The following is a 19,030-nucleotide window of genomic DNA, read 5'->3' as shown; positions in this document are numbered from 1 at the left end:
CTGAAGTCAACACTGGAAGTTGTCCTCCCACTTCTTCCCTTTGATGGGCATTCAGTGTATTTTGTGGTTTACTGATCTCATAGCTTACATTTATATTTGTGATGTTTTTCATTAAGTGGTATTTTAATCTTCATTTTTTAATTTATACAGACTAGAAAAGTTTTATCTATCACTAAGGAATATACTGAAAATTACATATAAAATATATGTGCAAATAATTGTTTTAGAAGTGCTATGAAAACACATAGCATTGCTTCTTGTGCAGTACTGCTGGCTGCTCCTCACTTCTGTGCCCCTACCAGGTAACTGTCACTTGTCCCGGGCTACGTGGTCAGTCCTTATCCACAAGCTTTTAAGAGCTAGAGACCATCGCTACCTTTCTGACTCACCAGAAAAAAGAATGATTGAAGCAGACCACCCAGGAAAGCTCTTACTGCTGGGCTCAATACAGAAACAAATGAGAAAGCCCTTGAAGCAGTATTTGGAAAATATGGATGAACCGTGGAAGTATTCTTGATGAAAGACCCAGAAACCAATAAATCAAGAGGATTTACTTCTGTTACATTTGAAAGTCCAGACATAAATGGACAGTCCTTAGATGGAAAACCCATCAAGATTGAACAAGCCACCAAACCATCCTTTGAAAGTGGTAGATGTGGGCCACCACGACCTCTAATAAGCAGAAGTCCTCCAAGAAGTCCTAGAGGAGGAAGAGGAGGAAGTGGAGGAACTAGGGGACCTGCCTCACATGGAGACAGATGGATGATGGTGGCTATTCCATGAATTTTAACATGAGTTCTTCCAGAGGACCCCTTCCGGCGAAAAAAGGACCACCTCCTAGAAGTGGGGGGTCCTCCTCCTAAACGATCTGCCCTTTCAGGACCAGTTCACAGCAACAGTGGAATGGGAGGAAGAGCTCCAGTAGCATATGGAAGACTTAGTTACAGAGGCCCACTTTGAAGGGAAGCCTTGCCCTCTCCTAGAGATGTATATTTGTCTCCAAGAGACAATGGATATTCCACTAAAGACCGCTAGTCAAGCAGAGATTACCCAAATTCTCATGATACAAGAGATTATGCCCCACCACAAAGAGATTATACTTGCCGTGATTATGGTCATTCCAGTTCATGTGATGGCTATCCATCAAGAGGCAATAGTGATAGAGATGGTTATGGTCGGGATCGTGACTATTCAGACCACTTGAATGGAGGTTCCTACAGAGATTCATATGAGAGTTACAGTAACTCACATAGTGCTCCACCTACACAAGTGCCCCTGCCATCTTATGGTGGAAGCAGTTGCTATGGTGATTACAGCAACTCATCGGATAGATATGGTGGAAGTCGAGACAGTTACTCAAGCAGCTGAAGTGATTTCTACTCAAGTGGTCGAGATCAGGTTGGCAGACAAGAAAGGGGGCTTCCCCGTTATATGGAAAGGGTGTACCCTCCTCCATGTGATTCCTACAGCGGTTCGAGCCACAGAGCACCAAGAGGTGATGGTCATGGAGGAAACCAATCTGATAGAGGGGGAGGCAGAAGCAGATACTAGGAACAAACAAAATATGGACTAAAATCCCCATTCAAAGAGACGAACAAAAAGTGGGAACTATTCTGTCATAACTACCCAAGGACTATTAAAGGGAAAATTGTGTTACTTTAAAAAAATTTCCTCTTAAGTCCCCATCATAATTTTTATGCTCTTGTGAGGGAAGAAAAGTAAAACATGTTTAGGTTTGATTTTGTGACTTTCTCTCAACAAGCAAATGTTTCAGTGTATAAGGCTTGACTTGTTGTACTAGTGTTGTAATTTTCCAAGTAAAAGAGTCCCTAAAGGCCACTTCTTGAATTTTCCCAGTAAATAAGGCAATCAATTCCAAGATCTTCCACAAACATCTGCCCATCTAGATGTACATTAATCTCCATTGAGAGATGAACCATTCTGGTTGTACAGACAAGCTCTGTACACCCTCTAAGCTATTAGAGGGTGTTCGGGTACACTTTTAGGATTTCAGGGTATCTTCCAACTGAAATCTCCATATTCTCAGTATGAAATAGCCTGAGATCGGATACCTATGTAAGGAAAGTGCTATTCGCCCAGTAAACCCACAAAAGTAAATGGATAATGCTGTCCGTAATTTGCCTTTCTGACATTTCTTTGGGAATCTGCAAAAACCTCCCCTTCCCCCTTCTCCGGTAAGACCATTTAAGTGTGTGTTAAACAACTACAGAATACTAAATAAAAAGTTTGGCAAAAACAAAACAAAACAAAACATAGTATTAAAATTAGCATATTTCCTCTAAAATAAGACTTAACCTGAATAAAAGCCCTAGCATGATTTTTCAGGATGCTTATAAGCCCTAGCCTACACATAAGCCCTAGTCAAGATAGTCAGCCAGACAAATACATTGTGTAGGTCCACTGCAAGTCACAACAGACACATTAAATCATAAAATAATATTGGTAAATAAATAATATTATTGATATAAATACTTAAAATAAATGAAATCATAGATTATAATTAAGTATATGCCCAAAGAGTCAGCTCTGGTTGAGAGGTAAATGCCTGTGTAAACAGATGAACTCAAGATTTATTGCGGAAAGGCCTCTGTGAGTACAGATATCATGCATGAGTAATGAACACACTTGACAAGGAACAAATGTGGTTATGTCTAACATGATTCTTCATAATTTAATATGTCATATATTGTAATGATGAACAGACTACATGTAACTCATGTCACTATGAGTACCCTACAAAAAGAAAATGTGTTTGTTTAAAGAAAGCTCTATTGCTGGACATGTGAGACTGGGGTCAATGGTGCTACAGGAATTAGAGTTGCAAGAAATTTGGGCCAGAATTGAGGATATGGAGAGTTCTGATGATGCTCCAGAAGAAGATGACATGACTATTTGAACAAATGTAGATTTGTGTACATGAATAAATGTAGATTGTTGTAATTGAAAATATAAGACATCTGAAAGTAAGACATGTGGCAACTTTTGGAGCAAAATTAATATAAGACCAGTCTTATATGCAGGGAAATACAGTAACTAAAAGCCTCCAATATAGCATTCAATCTTTTTTATATCTAATAAATATTTTCATTACAACTTTATGAGGAAAAATGCAATTATTATTTTACTTTCAAAGAAGAAAATATTGAAGCTTACCTAAAATTATGTAGTTGATAATTAATGGAAATACTCTATATTTCTACTGATAAAACCTTTATTTTAATCAAAAGTAGTTTCCTAGGTTAGGTAATCATGTATTTATTAGTTTATTATGTCTTCAAAGAAGTTTATTAAAATATGTATTGCACTTTTGTGTACTAAGTAAAGAGAGGCAAAATAAACTGGAAACTGGTATTTTTTATATGTCTACACTTTGTAATTATACTTTTTAGCTATTTATCAAAAGATTATCAGAAATTGTCAAAGAAGACTAGAGACATTTGGAGTTCTGAAAATGGTTGCCAATCCCTAACTTGATAGAAAAAGTGTGAAACTCAAGATTTTTATTTTTATTTTTATTTTTTTTAGGATTTTTATTTTTGATTCATTTATATGTGCTATAAAGCTCATAAACTTTATGCAAAAAGAAACAAATGTCACTTCTACAGATATGTTATAATTCAATTATTACCTATAATAGTCTTTCTCTTGTTGACTCAATCTAAAGCAAAATAAATTAGATGCATTTTAAAAAACCAAAGTTTTGAGGAAAAACTTTAAGCAATTCATATTTTAATCATATATCCTAAAAAAGTGGTGTGAGGAATGTAGACATCTATTAAATCAACTTTAACTTTATGAAAAATAATCAGCATTGATAATGATGTAAATTATACATAAATAGAGAAAATTAATAAATAAATCTCATAAAGGCAAGAACAAAAAACACAATAGTTGCATAGACGAGCTCAAAGCTAGTCTATATCTTATTAGTTAATATTTAAAAATATACAATTACCAAAATATAAACTAATAATGTCATTTATATGTGACACAAAAGAATGGGATAGCCTGACCAAAGAGATGAATTTTTTTAAAAATTACAAAATTATTGATTATTTGCAATATAAATCTTAATCTTCAAGCTAAATAATGCACTTAAGAATTTGAAACAGAATCATATTTATGTTCTTAAAAGTTTTTAATCTTTTCCATATCTCACAAAGACAGGTTTGCAAATAAGATTAGCAAAATATAAGATACAGATGACTGAAAAATATTTTGTCAGTAACCATATGAAGAGGTGGCTGAAATCTGGAAATTCAGGCTCCAAATGATCTATTAGGAAATACATCAGTTGAAATTTACTTGTCAATATTTTCAACATAATCACAAATAGGTTAATATATACTCCCTGTTCTATGGGAATGTTATTTTCTCTAAACTGTGTCAAATTATTTTCTATTCCATCTCTCCTACATGTAGCAACAAAGTTCTATATTTTTAAAAAATGGTTTCTAGGAAGATAGATAAACTCTTTTAAGTTTTTGATAACTTGTATAAATGTCTGCCTTGAAGCTAGATGGATACAGTACAATTCATATTTTCCTGTACTTATTTGAAATGTATAATTCTAAAATATAAGTATAAGGCCTTGTAAGAGGTAAAAATGTATTAAATTACTAGAGGAAATTCACATTATTATTATTTTGCTTTCTATTTATTTATTTGTTCATTTATTTTTCCATACTGTGTTCTGAACTCAGGACCTCTTACATATTAGGTAAACATTCTACTATCAAGCTTCATCCTCAGTCCTTCATTAAGTTTTATTTTGTGTCAGTGTCTTGCTAAATTACCCAAGCTGGGCTCAAACTGATGACTTATCTGCCTCAGGTTTCCAAGTTGCTGAGATTGTTGGCATATTCCACAATGCTTAGCAAGAATTTCATATCATTTTGAGATTCGCAAAGAATCCTGGTGCTTATTAAAATTAGGTAACATTTGTGGAAACTTCAGAATACATTAAAGTCATGGCAGTTGTAGCAGAGGCAAAAAAACTTGACTTCATACTTTTCCTTTACTTCATAAAATTATTTAAATGTATAAAATACAATTTAATTTTGAGAAATGTTCAACTCTATTTGTGAAGTAAATACATTATTAATTTTTAAATGTGATATTAGAATATATTTTCCCAAATAGATGATACATAAACAAAATATGTACATTATATCAGTTATAATAGTTATTTCTTTAAATATAATCCTAATATTTCACATATGCACTGATATCTAAAGATTTTAATAAAAGGATCTTAATCTGATATTGATTTTTATTATTCTCCTCTTCTGAATAGGAAACAAAAGTTCAACCTATTTAAGTAAAATAATACACTTATCAGAATTGAGAATTTAAAAACTACAAATGAAATGTAGAATTCTTTTCACTAAAAAACAACTCCTTCCAAATAAAACCAAATCCGAGTAAGTACATCTAATCTTAACCTCCATTGTTCTTAGAATACAAACTCGACATTTCAGATATCTAGCAAGTTGAGAGTTGAAATATTTAGTTTACATTATTTGGATTATTTGTAAATCCTATATCATATGATATATATCATGGGGGCCCCTGTCCCTACACTCATGTCTGTTTTGTATCAGTCCTGTGACTTTTGATCATTGTAGCTTTATAATAAGTTGAAGACCAGAATTGTGATGCTTCTAACTTGATCTTGTTAAACAGGATTTCTTTTGGTATTCTGGGTTTTTTCTGGTTCTGTATCAATTTCAGAATTGTTTTCTACAGTTCTATGAAGAATAATGCAATTAGTATTTTAATTTTGATTTAATTATATCTGTGTATATATATATATATATATATATATCTCTGTGTATAAATTTTGACTATATTGGTACTGCCTGTCAAAGAATAGGGCATATCTTTCCATTTTTTGATGTCTTCTGAGATTTCTTTTTTCAGTGTACTGTAAAATTCATTGCAGAGGACTTAAATTTAAATACGTTAGCTCTGAAACAGAAGCCCAGTTTAATTTTTTTTCTTTTTCCTGTCTTCTCCAAGCCTGGACAATTCCTTTTCACTTACAATTGGGTTTTTCTTTTCCCTTTTTCTTTTCTTTCTTCTTTTTTCCTTTTTTCTTTTCTTTCTTTCTTTTATTAAAATTATCTTTTTACCTCTGAATACAGTGGTCTTTTTACCTATAAAATAGTCTTTTTCCCATGAATAAACAATTGTCTTTCATTGTGTGGGCCATCCTCCCCTACTGATTAAGTCAAGACCTAGACTATAGATTATCAAATTCCACAGATTCCCATTGCCAAAACACGAGCCTTTCCAATTCCAAACTGTAGTGTCTCTCACTTCTCTAAGCACCCACACTCCAGTCTTCTGTATGCACTAAAGCTTTTGCTGTCCCATACTTCTTACTGATGAGGCCTAAAACTCTTTCCCAGATGGGAGTCAGTAAACCTCCAAATATTCTGTGTACAGAATGCATTAAATTCCTCATCTCAGAGTTGGGATCTTCCTCACATCCAGTCGGGTGAAAATTATAATTAAAATTGGAGGATATTAATTTTTATTGACAAAACAGGGAGCAGGCTTATGCTCTTAAATGTCATCTGCTGTATTTGGTAAACATCTCAAAATAAATAGAGGTTAATATTAAATATAAAAACTTATGCCAACTGAACATGGTGGCACAGGCCTATAATCCCAGCACTGGGGTGGTTCCATCAGAAGGATGATCATGAGTTCATGGCCAGCCTGGGCCACATAGTGAGTTCAAGGCCAGCCTGAAATATACAGTGAGACCCTATTGTCACTAGATTTCCTTGAGCGCTATGGATTCCTTCTAGAGATGGTTCCTAAGTTCCTATTGTCTGAACAAAGGATTGGTCAAGAAAAGCATAAAATGTAGCAAGGTTTTACATTTATAAAATGTAGGGAAAAATAGGCTCTATTAAGTGAGTGCGGGCCAATTAAAGTAGGAAAGGAAGTAGAGTCTGAAGGGTGAAAACAAGCCACTGAAAGAGAACACAGTGTGACAAGATAAATGGCTGCCAGCTTTTTATATTGCCCACTTCTCAGGGGTATATCAAGTCTAGGCCATTCTATCAAAAACCTGCTTGATCTCAGGTCAGAATAGTTGAAGATAACATTTTCTGATTGGTCCTAGGTATAGGACTTGGGAGCATATGTCCTGGATCTCTGTGATTGACATGTTATACCCATGTACCCAGCTGACTTTCAATGCCCTAATCTCCTCCCTCATTTTCCCCTGGAAGACTTAAATCCCCATAATTCTTAATGGGCTGCTGAAAGTTTGGCACTCTCTGTCTTCATACTTCATACTTCTGGTTGTAAAGGTCTGTAGGGTCCTACCTACTGGGAATTATGTTCTGTCTAACTACAGTGGACAGTGGCATACTGTGGCTAAATGGCTTGGTTGAACAAAACACTGTGAGAAAATAATAAAATAATTCTCCCTATATGTGGAGAACTGTTTAGCTGGCTGTTGAAGGTAAAAGGTTGATGAATTTATCAGGAGAGTCATGGGATGTAGTCTGGGTCATTATCTGAAGAACTGAATGTACAAACTTTACTGTTAGGTTGAAGATACGGAGCCCAAATATGGGTTGAAGCAGGTCAGAATATTTCTTGGTCATTTGAAAAAGTAGACTATGACAGATTTAGCAATTAGAGATTCCCGTGCTTCTTGTGGAGTAAAAGTGAAGATGTATATTAGGTGGTCTCCAAATGTTTGAGAGTAGTAGCCCTAGTAAATTGACATGCATTATGGATCTAATTAAAGACAAGAATCCCCATACAGATGCCCATTTAAACTGTGGTAGATTAGGGGTAATCTGTGGCTCTACTTACTATCATCCAAAGTGTATTTGCATTTTTTTTTTTAAGAGAAGCCTCAGGTCTTCTAGAAGATCACAGAAACAGCTTTTTCCTTTTGGGCAGTATTTTTTTCCAGACAGTTTGGGTGAAACTTGTTTTCTAATTGCCAGTCCTCTCCAGGTTCTGTCCCTGCCTTCTGTTTAAGTTCTAACAAAAGAGATGGTCTGAGCTTGTGAGAGTTATTTAATTACCATGTATGGGAAGTTTGCAGCCTTGTTGGGTGGTCACCATTAGACCTAGGCCTGTGAAAATTCAAGTGATCATTTCCCATGTACAAGTTTTATAAATTTCAACAATGTGCCTTGAGGAGAGTCCATTTTCATGCCTCCTCAGAAATTGGAAATAAGGTTGCCTCTTTATCAATGTTTTTATTTTCTGAAGAGATACTATAAATGTGCCTTTGGTGTCCCCTGCAATAAATGACAGCAACCTGCTTAGGAAGAAAGATTGCCTCCAACTTTACTGACAAATCTCTTCCTAGTAAGGAAGCATGACACTGTTGGACAATTAAAAACTCATGGATAAATAGTTGACCTTTGAATTGATGTATCAAAGCAGTAGTAAAGTTCTGCTGCATGTCCCTGCAACCCCAATTATAGCTACAGAATTAGAGGAGGGTTTTCTAAAGAAGGAAGCTAAAACAAAGTAATTGAATTTCCTTACCTATGACATCTCAGGTAAGACAAGTTTTCGGCAGGTGATGGAGGTGTCTGTGTATAGGAGCACCGCAGATTGCCTTCCTTAGTCTCTATCAGAGTGAGAAGTGTGGGAGTTTGCTGGCCTAGCCCTCTGTGGTAGCAGGGATAGTCAATCCTACAGTGCCATAAGTGAGGTATGTCACCCAACTGACAAAAGAAGGACCTGGGCAGTGGCTTGGCATGCCCAGTGTCCATTATTCTTGCATTTAAAGGAGGCCTTGATTGGTCATGAGTTTTCCCTTGGACAACTTCAGTTGTTTCAAATATTGCCAATTTTGACAGCGATGAGTTTGGTCTGTCTCTTTCCCCACCTCTTTATTTATCCACATTTAGATCCTAACTGTGGAACAAAGAAAAGCAGTATACAGGAATTGGATTATAGGGGTCTGGGGACCCATCTGTGAACCTACCATGATCTTTTGAAAATACTGGGTCTCTCTGAGGCACTATACTCTGGTGGAAACAGACAGGAAAGGCTTTTATACCCTTGAGAGATAGATGAGCATCTGAGGACAGAATCATCAACAATATAAAAAAAATTGAGGTGGCTCTTTAAGTACCATAGTTTTTGGGCCTTTTTAGAGATGAAGAGCTATAAAAGCCTGATTATAAGGGATTTCACATCTTTTTCCTTGACTTTTGCAGAAAAGACCTAACAGAAGAATAGTATTGTAATTTAGACCACCATTCTGTACCCATCTCTCACCATTTACTAGTTTATGATGTACCCAAACAGTATTGCATGGGGACTATGGAGAGAGAGCAGACTAGGTCTGGGGTCCTTCAGAGGGCATTCTATGCAGAAGGATGGACCCATTGTGTTTCTAAGGTGTCCCTTGTGAGTCTCAATTGGAAAATTTACTAGACTTCTCTGTTGAAGCAGCACAGCTGCTTTCCTTTTGATCTTTTCATAGTCTGAAAACTACCATGACTCTTTCAGGATCAAATTCTTCCCAATTTTTAAGTATACTGCCAAATGGTGAGGTGGGTGGGATCTTTAGGATGTTTTCTATGGCACATTATGGGGCTTATGGAGAGAAAGAGAAGAGACTAAGCTTGGCCTCCTTCAGATGATTTCCCATGCAGAAGAATGCATGCCCAGTAAATCCTCAAAATCTCACAAGGCCCCCACCCATAATCTTATCCTCCACCAAAGGACAGAGAAAAGTCACATGGCTGGTAGAAATCCAAAACTAGGATGAAAGACAAGCTAGTGAGCCAATCAGATTCCAAGAGCTTACATTGGACAAAGACCTAAATTTATTTAGGAGCTGCAGATAAGAAATCCATGAGTTACTCACTTTTGAATACTCCCTGCTCATCCAGAGTTGCTGTCCACCATGTCTGATCTCCCCCACCTTCTCTCTCCCTTCCCCTCCCTTTCTCCACTTTAAATAAATTGTCTTCTTTTATTTTAAACTGCTTCTTTTACAGATGCTGGGTTTAGGATAACTGGTAGTGATAGGGAAATGTTTTAGATAACTTAGTAGATATAATATTAAGGTAGTTGTAGAAGCAAAATAAATAATGTGTTCCTTTAAGATTCACTTTTCCCATAACTCTTGTTGTTTAAGCTGACTTTAAGGTGATGGTTATCTGACTCTTTAACCGGTAACTTCATTAACCTAACAAAGTTGCAATGCCTGGGTGAATTTACAATGTATGTGCTTATCTTGTGTCTGTGACTTGTAAATAGGAACAATTGGAATTGTATTTACACATCAAAGACCACTAGGGATGATATAATGGCTAAAAAGGATATAAAAAGGAAACACTGAACAAAGGGACATGCGATACTGACCAGATCAGTTTCTGGCGGTCCCGCCTGCTTGGAAGTAAAACTTTTATTATTTTACCCAAATTCTGTGTCTCTGTGTATTTTTTTCTGAGATTTCCAGAACAGTAGCTATGATACAGGAAGTAATACCAGAGATGAAATATAAAATAGTATATTTCCCAACCTGTTAACTGTCTGATATGCTGAGCTCTTTTTCTCAAAAAAATTGAAGAATGAATTCTAGGAACAATGGAGTTTAAGAGTAAGAAGATATTTATTGATAGGAAATCTCCAGAGGGGGAGGAGAGGTCCTGAGTGGGTAACTGGGGACCCCACTGTATAGGGGAGTCTTATAGAGTGAAACCAACCTGGGTACAATGTGGGCCACAGCCATGATAGTTCAATAAGTTTGCAAGTACAGTCACTTAGGTAATGGTGGTCCAATTCAGAAACAAGTTACATAACAAGTATGGATGGAAAGAGCAAAGACTTCTACTAGAAAGAGGTAGCTCCAGAGGTCTCTGGTCACCCACCAGGGTGGCTGATGTGTATCTATACTTCATTAGGCCCAATGTTTACTCTTTGAGGAAGTATACAGATCTGATCATCTCATCTTTATCTTAAGGTCTGGTTTCCAACTAATATGTCTCTGGCCAGAGTAGTGGTGTATTTCACCTTTGTCCTGACTCTCTCAAGGACCTAGCCCTATCAGACTGCCTATAATATTTCTACCTAACTCAGCTATAATAGCTGTATATTTCAGCAGAACAGTGGCATTATTATAGACAACTAAGTTAGGTAGAAATATTATAGGCAGTCAGACAGGGCTAGGCCCTCGAGAGAGTCAGTCCAGAGGATGAAAACATATTACAATTGTGGCTGGAAGTTCATCTGCTGAAGGCCAGGCCTCAAGATAAAGACAGAAGACCAGGCCTGCATGCCTCCACAAGGGATAAGCAATATACTATAATTGATATTAGCTGGTCCAATAAAGTCTAGATAGACATCACCCAAGTGGGTGACCAGGACATCCTGATTTCTCCCTTCCTAAAAAATGTCCTTGTTTTTCCCATGTATATTTGGTACATGACTATTGGATCAATATTACCTAAGTGACTACACTTGCAATCTTATTGGTTGATCTTAGTTTTGACCCACGTGTACACATCTCATAATCTTGCTCTATAAAACTTCCTCTGTGAATCAGGGTCCTCCACAACCCAATTGTGGATCCCCTTCTGTCTAAGGAGCTATCTCTCTCAATAAATATTTCCTACTCTTAGCCTCCATTGCTCCTTAGGATTCATTCTTCAGTTTTGGGGAGTAGGAGCTTGGTGAATCTGACATCTAGCAGGTTGAGAGTTAAATTCACTTCCTCTACATCAGCATGACATTGTTGTGACTTGCTGTCCACCCCTGGGTGTTAGTGTGCCATAGCATGGCAGGGTGTAGAACCCTCCCCAGATGTTACACTAGGGCTACTAAAGATCCATAAATTGATGTGATTGAGAAAGCAAAGAAGAGGAGCCTGATCCCATGACAAAGAAACAGGTTAAAGTAAAACCAAATTATGTGCAAATTACCTATTTTTAAAAATGCCCATACATTTAAAATAGGATAACAGCCTTCAGGGGACACCTTTTCCCGGGCTTTTCTCCCACTTCAAGAAAAAAGGTTTAAATATCCCGAGTTCCAAACTATAATGTGTCTCATTTCTCTGAGCACCTGCCCTCTGCTCTTGCGTGTGTATTTCTCTGTCTAATAAAGCCCTCCTAAGCCTCTTACTGATGAATCCTAAAAGTTCTCTCTTGCTATGGGAGTCAGCAAGAAGGTGGGTTGTGTTACTTATTTCAGCCTCTAGGACTGTCAGACCCAGCCAGGTAACATACTGACTTCTTTATTTTTCTTGTGGAGCCACTATTCATAGATATGCTACTTTTAAATTCTGGCCATGGCTTGTTTAACAAGGTGATAAAATGACACTTAAGTGTCAGTGACTGTCCTTGTCCTCCTTTCCAGACTATCAAAGGTGATGTTTTATCAAATAACAAAACCAATTCTTCTTTGTCTCCTTTAAATCAGTCAGGGCAAGGCTTTTGATACCCGGCTATCCAAAATCAATGCCTCCTCTCAGCCTGAAGAAATTGTCAGAAGACAAAATTTTGCACCTTCTGTATTCCTTAAGAATAAAGTATCAAAGTCTCAGGGGGAGAAAATGAGGTAAGTTGAAAGAAAGTAAAAGGGAGAGAAGAAAGATTATAATTTTAAAAACAAAAATTATATCTTCAAAACATAATCCCAGTAAAAAAATTATTTTTTAAATTTTCTTCTCCCAGAACATAAAAACCCCATTTCCTTTTGCTTACAAATTGCTCTGGCCATTCCCTTTCTGCTTCAAATGGTCCTCTTTGAACTACTTTTCACCAGTATTATAGGCTATTCCCTATGAATGGACCCCCCCAACAAAGACCAAGAGTATAGACTGACAAATTTCATGGACTTCCATGCCCAAAACCCATAAACTTTCCCGGCTTCAACTTGTAGCAAATCTCATTTCTTTTAATGGCTACACTCCACTCTTGAGTGTGTATTTAAATTTCTACCTAATAAATCCTTCTCCTGCCCTTTTTTAAAGTAAAAATATCTTTAAAATTATCAGATAAAAACAATGATGATGACAGTTTTGTATGGCTCATTTCACACATAATGAAAAGGGTAAAACATTACTAGAAAAGAAATTAATAGTTGGGTTGGCAAATAATTCATTGACCACACAAAAGCAAGGAATATGTGATGACATATACTTAAATTATTGCAAAACTTTATAGACAACTGAATTCAATATCACTCATATTTTCCACTAAGGGAAAAGAAATCACAAATCTTTTTAATTCATAAGAAGTTCAGAGTCAACACTGATACCATGATAAAGCTGACACTATTTTTCCAATGATGTAGAAGTTTGTTTTAAATGGCTTTGTCTTCTGATAATCTCTCTTACTATGATTGGATTTTATTTAACAGTGTTGATTGAAGATATAGAATACTTTTTAAGTCACTGAGTAAAAAAAAAAATAATGATAGACACAAAGCTTAACATCATATGTTAAAAAGATGGAATATATTAAGCTAAATTCAATATAATTCATGAGAAGTTGGACAGATTGTTAAGTCTCAAAATCTGTTTATGAAGTTTTGTAGAAAAGTATGTGAATTCTCTGACCTACTGTGCTTTATTTGAAATGGAATACATTTGGCAGTAAGTGAAACAAATCAAGACAAGTAAAACTATGGGACACAAAACTGTTCCATCAGAGCTACCTATCTTGACTTAACAATTCATACTACTGTATTTCTTAGTTGTGGACCAAACAGGAACAATCAGACCTAACTACATGGCACTTATGTGAGATATGAAAATAAAATCTAGACCTGTAATGAGGTTGCTTCAGTGATGAACATCCCCCGCTCTGCCATAATTAATTACAAATGTAGAATTCATTCAAGAAATTAATATGTACAACAAATCCTTATAATTTCCCAAGTTTTCCTGCTAGATATGTTCCTGATTATGTGGCCAGTTAAATGATGGTCTAAGAGTTAAGTAAGGAAACCTATATAAAGAAATATTTACCCAGGTGTGGTGGTACAGACTATAACCCCAGCTACTTAGGAGACTGAAGCAGGAGAATTCCAAGTTGGAGGGCAGTCTGGGCAATGTAAAGAGATCCTGTTTTAAGATAAAAGAGCTGGAGATATAGCTCAGTGGTAGAACACTCCTAGGTTTAATTTCCAGTGGTGGGAGGAGAGAAGGGGAGGAGTTATTTTATAGGGATATTACTTCACTCAGTTGAAATAACCTTCACCAAAATATTGTAGCTAGGCAAGTTAATTAGGTATCTTGTGGACAGTTAGATAGGACCTACTTTTGAGCAGCCAATGAGGGGACAATTGAGACACATTTACTGAAGGCCAGCATTGTAAAAGAAGAGAAACTACTACACTGGCATGCTTTCCCTAGGAATGAATAGCAGTGATTGATATTCTAAATATTCACCTGCATAGGAGACCAAGATCTTCCAGAAAACATCCTTGACCCATATCTTAGCAAAAATCCTTCCTCGTTCCTTGTACACTTGCTACATGACTAGCTTCCCCATTGTAAGGGGAAGCATGGTAATCAGTATTACCTAACCGACTGTACTTGTAATCTTACTAGTTGACTATAGTCTTGCCCCACCTTGAACCAGCCTCACCTCATGACTTTGTTCCATAAAAACCCCCTGGGAAACAGGGTCCCAGGGCAACCCACTTTCTGGTTCCCTTTCTCTCTCTTAGACTGAAGCTTTCTCTCAATAAATTTTTCCTATTTTTAACCTCCGTTGTTCCTAGAATTCATTCTGTGTTCTAGACAACACAAACTCACATTTCAGATATCTAGCAGGTTTAAAAGTTACATCTATTCCTGCTATATCAAAAATACCAAACTAGAACTTTGTAACTAAACTGTTGGAACAAAGCTCTGGTGGCCATAGTTTTGAGTCTTGAAGTCTACTCATTTTTCATGTTCCAAGGGTCTCTTCATTTTCTCCACAACTATCAACAACACAAACAACTTGCTACTGAGAAAATTGAGACTTTGGAATTGGCCACCCATTTGTTTGTTTCAGTATTATATTTGAGGATGTGTCCTAATTGGCCTACACCCTGCAAACCAGTCAAGACCCTTCCAGGGTATTGGTGGCACCATCTTCCATTTATTTGATTTATATTTTTAAAAATATTTATTTATTTATTTATTTTGGTACTGGATAGAACTCAGGACTTTGATCTTGCTAGGCAGGTGCAGTGCCACTGAGCCACATCCTTGATCCATTCATTTAATTTAATATCATAATATTCCACATTGTCCAGACCACCTAACCATTCTGACAATCCACAGCAAATATCTTGTCTTTTAGAAATACCAGCCCATGATTCTTCTTGGCTTCAATCACTGGACACAGCTCAGTTCATGTTTCTGTGGCAGGATCATAAACTTCACTGGAATCAAGCATTCTCCCGGAAACATTGTTCCCTAAGCTTGCACCACAAACTTAGATCAGGCCATTGGCTTCTACCATCCCGTGGCTGCTGCACTGAGTTAGCATGTTAGTCTTCACGTGTGAGCTTTCTGCTCTTGTATCATAGCACACAAATAAATACAGAGCTGAGTTACCTACTTCTGAGTCTCCAGATGTACACATTTTGCCCTCTTAATATAGGGAGCAAGACTGTCTTCGGGTTTTGGAGGGCCCAGTTTGGAGTGCCACCTGTGCTTCATTACATTGTAGCAGTCCATTCATTTTATGAGGAAAAGCTGAGAGTCACCCACAATATACACTGCATTGTCCCCAAACATGCACATTCTATCTCTGCACTTTTCAAAGGGCCAGAGGATGTCTGTCCAGTTACAACCCTTTGGGTTAAAAAATCTACAAGCCTGTGTCTGGGAACCTCTAAATAGGGCCATGTGGTAATTATGCTTCTTTCTTCTAGGCCTCTGCCATCTACAATTTATTCTCAATCCTCTGGAATAGTAGATGGTACCTCATTCCACTTATTACCATCTTAAGGCACTCAGGATTGTCTTGAATAAGTGCTTCAGCTTGTACCATTTTACTTAAGAAATTCTTTGATCCAAGTGGAGACCTGACTTTAGCAAAGATAATCACCCAAAAATGGCTGGTGATTAGTTTAATTGTATTTCAACCACCTGACTGCAGTATCATAAACCTGATCCTCTGCTCTCACAGTCAGTGTCCTGATTAAGAAAATGTGTTCCTCACTTAAAATCAAGTTGTAGAAATTCATCAGTTTTGTAAACTTCAGTAAAATGCTGAGAATAAAGTTATCTGCTGCTGCTTTCAATTTAGGACAATGCGGACGGTCTCCAAGCACACTTATACCAGGACAATTTGAAGTATCAACTTGTTCTGCCAAAAAAAGAATCAACACACATTTCCTTCATAGGTTCACTCTGATATTAGTTTGCTGTATCTAACAAAGACTGAACATTGTTGCTATAAATTCTACCAGTATAAGCAAATTCCTACAAGTTGTTCAATAATGTCAGGTTCAGCTTCTTTGAGTTCTACTTCAAAGATTTTGATTCAAGCACATTAGCTGTGAACATTAAGTTAAAAAAAATGGCTGCACCAAGGACAACATGATGAGCAGGTATCTTTCTCTCCTGGACCTTGAGGTTCATATCACACAATGTTTTCTGTTTTCAAATATTGTTCAGGACTTCTATGAACCCAGACAACAATTTAGTTGCTTCTCAGTCTTCTTCTCTTTTCCAACCTGAGTCTGCCATCCTCCCTCAGCTGGACTCAAACCCCTGGCTCGCTGTGCAGGCTAGGGATTGCACTCTCCCAGTTCCTGGGGTCTCTGTTTTCCCAACCCTGTACTCAGAACTGTGGCTGTTGCACATAGCACCCAGCTTCAGGGTGATCAGGAGGCTGGCAGCATTGGCATGACCAAGCTGGGCACAGGGCCGGGAAGCCCCTCTGGCTCTCTGAGACATCTGGTCAGCTCGGTGGCATCTGTAGCAGAGCTCTCATGCATTTTTTAAAAAAGAGAATACACAAATCAGGAAAGATTTCCATACAGTTACACATACTCGTTAAATTAAACAAATTTTGAAGACATAGATTTGGGCAAGATTTATGTGTTTAGTGTTATTCAGTACATGTTTATTAATAAGATTATTTTCTAACTAGCAGGTAAGGATACACTAATTTTATGGTTTTCAATAGTTTTAAATTTTTTTAAAGAAAAACAGTGTTTCTTGACTTCTTGTACATTGAGAGGACAAAAAAGCCTAATGAGCAGTATGTTGCTTTCCTTATGTTTTCATATTGCCTATGTGATACATTTTCTCTTCCATATTTTTCAAGATATTTTCCATTGATAACCAAAATATTGTCACATTCCATTTCTGTGATTTTTAAAAAAATTTAAATGATTTAATGAACACATTTAAGAAACCAATTTTATGCTTTCAATATTGACTTAAAATTAAATGACTTACTTTTCCACTTTTAAAAATATTTTTACTTGAATATATATTTTTAAATTAGTTTTTCATAGATGGTCCACATTCTAATGAACTTTATATTATATTGCCCACCTAGTATGTCTCATTACATTTCTTTTCATGCTGCCATAGTAGTCTAGGTATATATGGGCTCATAAAAAATAAGAATTTTGGGACAAAAGGACATGCTGCTTTTAAAAATGAATGGTCAAATACAATTGGGTTCTTTCTTTTAGCTTCAAATATGAAAGCTTCTAAATGGTCAAGTAACATTTATTCCTAAATTTCAATGATACATGAATAAAAATTTCTTTTCACACAAAATAGGCTTAATTTTATGTATGTAAACTCAATTTGCTATTTCACAATACCACAGCCAGAATAAACAATGTATTTTAAAACTTTATGGAGCTAATTTATAGTGTAGGGCAGGCACAAAGTTGATCTCATGGCAGCAAAATTTTATGTTTCCATTTCAGCAATACTGCCTAACACAATAATATCAGGCCAGCAAATCTTAAATATAAGTTAAGCTAACATGATCCATTGCCTTATAAAGCTGGAGTACCCTGTGGAGTCCTGCTGAATATGCCAAGTGATTTTTCAAAACTTAATCATCCTAAATGTCAGATAAAGGTGCTTTTTCTGCCATTCTTTAAAACTCAGGCAAAAATTCTGAGCGTGGCTGCAAGTTATACAGAAAGCTTCCTCTTAATACTTGCATTAAATAAACAACATTCTTACCAATCACCATTCTTTTTGCTGGTCACAGTAAATAAAAACATACAATAACGCTATAAGGTAAATTCCAGATAAATAATCATTTTAAAAAGTAAAAATAGAGGTGTCTCTAGAAAAACATAAATATCTTACACGACTATTTGGTAAAGTTGAATTATTCTTTCAGTCATTCTTTCCTGGACAAGAGCATTCTGGCAATCTTAGAAATATCTGTTGTTCTTATAAAAATAAATCATAATCAGCAATCCTGCTGACCTTATAATTTGGCCCCTGTATTTTTTACTGTTTCTTTGGCTTTTCTAGACTCAAAGCTATACAGCTCCCAAGATAACAATGCCTGGCCCCTATGGAGGGCCTTTAGATAGATCCTCTGTAGAGTAACTCTGACTGCTGATCACAATTCCGACCCTCTTCAGCTGGAAGTAGCCAGAGCGTTTTTCATCCTTTGCCCCTTCACAGCAGTTAGGGGTACTTCTTCAGAGGGGGGAATATCGCAAATAGGCAATTTAATTAAATATCTGGTAGGCAGTTATACCGGGCCAGTCCACAAGGGGGCAACATAGAGGAGAGTGAAAACACATTCACCGAAGGTTAGCCTTGTAAAAGGAAACTACCACACCCATTAAAATGAATGGCAGTGAGTGATATTCTAAACAGGTATCAATCACCTGGCTGGGGGGGGGGGGCAAGGCCTTAACCCAGGCTCTCCAGGCAATATTCCTGACCCACCCTTAGTGAAAATCCTTGTACGTGTGCTATGTCACTTGCTCACCCATTTGATCCCCATTTAATCAATATTACCTGGGTGACAGTACTTGTAATCTTATTGGTTGGTCATGGTTT

At 36.6% G+C, this 19,030-nt stretch overlaps 2 pseudogenes; one reads left to right on the top strand and one right to left on the bottom strand.

Annotated features, from left to right (window-relative positions):
• Positions 1-400: 400 nt before the first annotated feature.
• Positions 401-1,551, top strand: LOC101714301 (RNA-binding motif protein, X chromosome-like; annotated as a pseudogene).
• Positions 1,552-14,927: 13,376 nt separating this feature from the next.
• LOC106007625 (kelch-like protein 7) lies at positions 14,928-16,672 on the bottom strand (annotated as a pseudogene).
• Positions 16,673-19,030: the final 2,358 nt, after the last annotated feature.

This window comes from Heterocephalus glaber, unplaced genomic scaffold, assembly GCF_053883595.1.
Source record: "Heterocephalus glaber isolate CG9 unplaced genomic scaffold, H.glaber_assembly_v1.0 deba00001442, whole genome shotgun sequence".
Taxonomy (NCBI): Eukaryota; Metazoa; Chordata; class Mammalia; order Rodentia; family Bathyergidae; genus Heterocephalus; species Heterocephalus glaber.
This window is presented reverse-complemented; position numbering and strand designations above follow the sequence as displayed.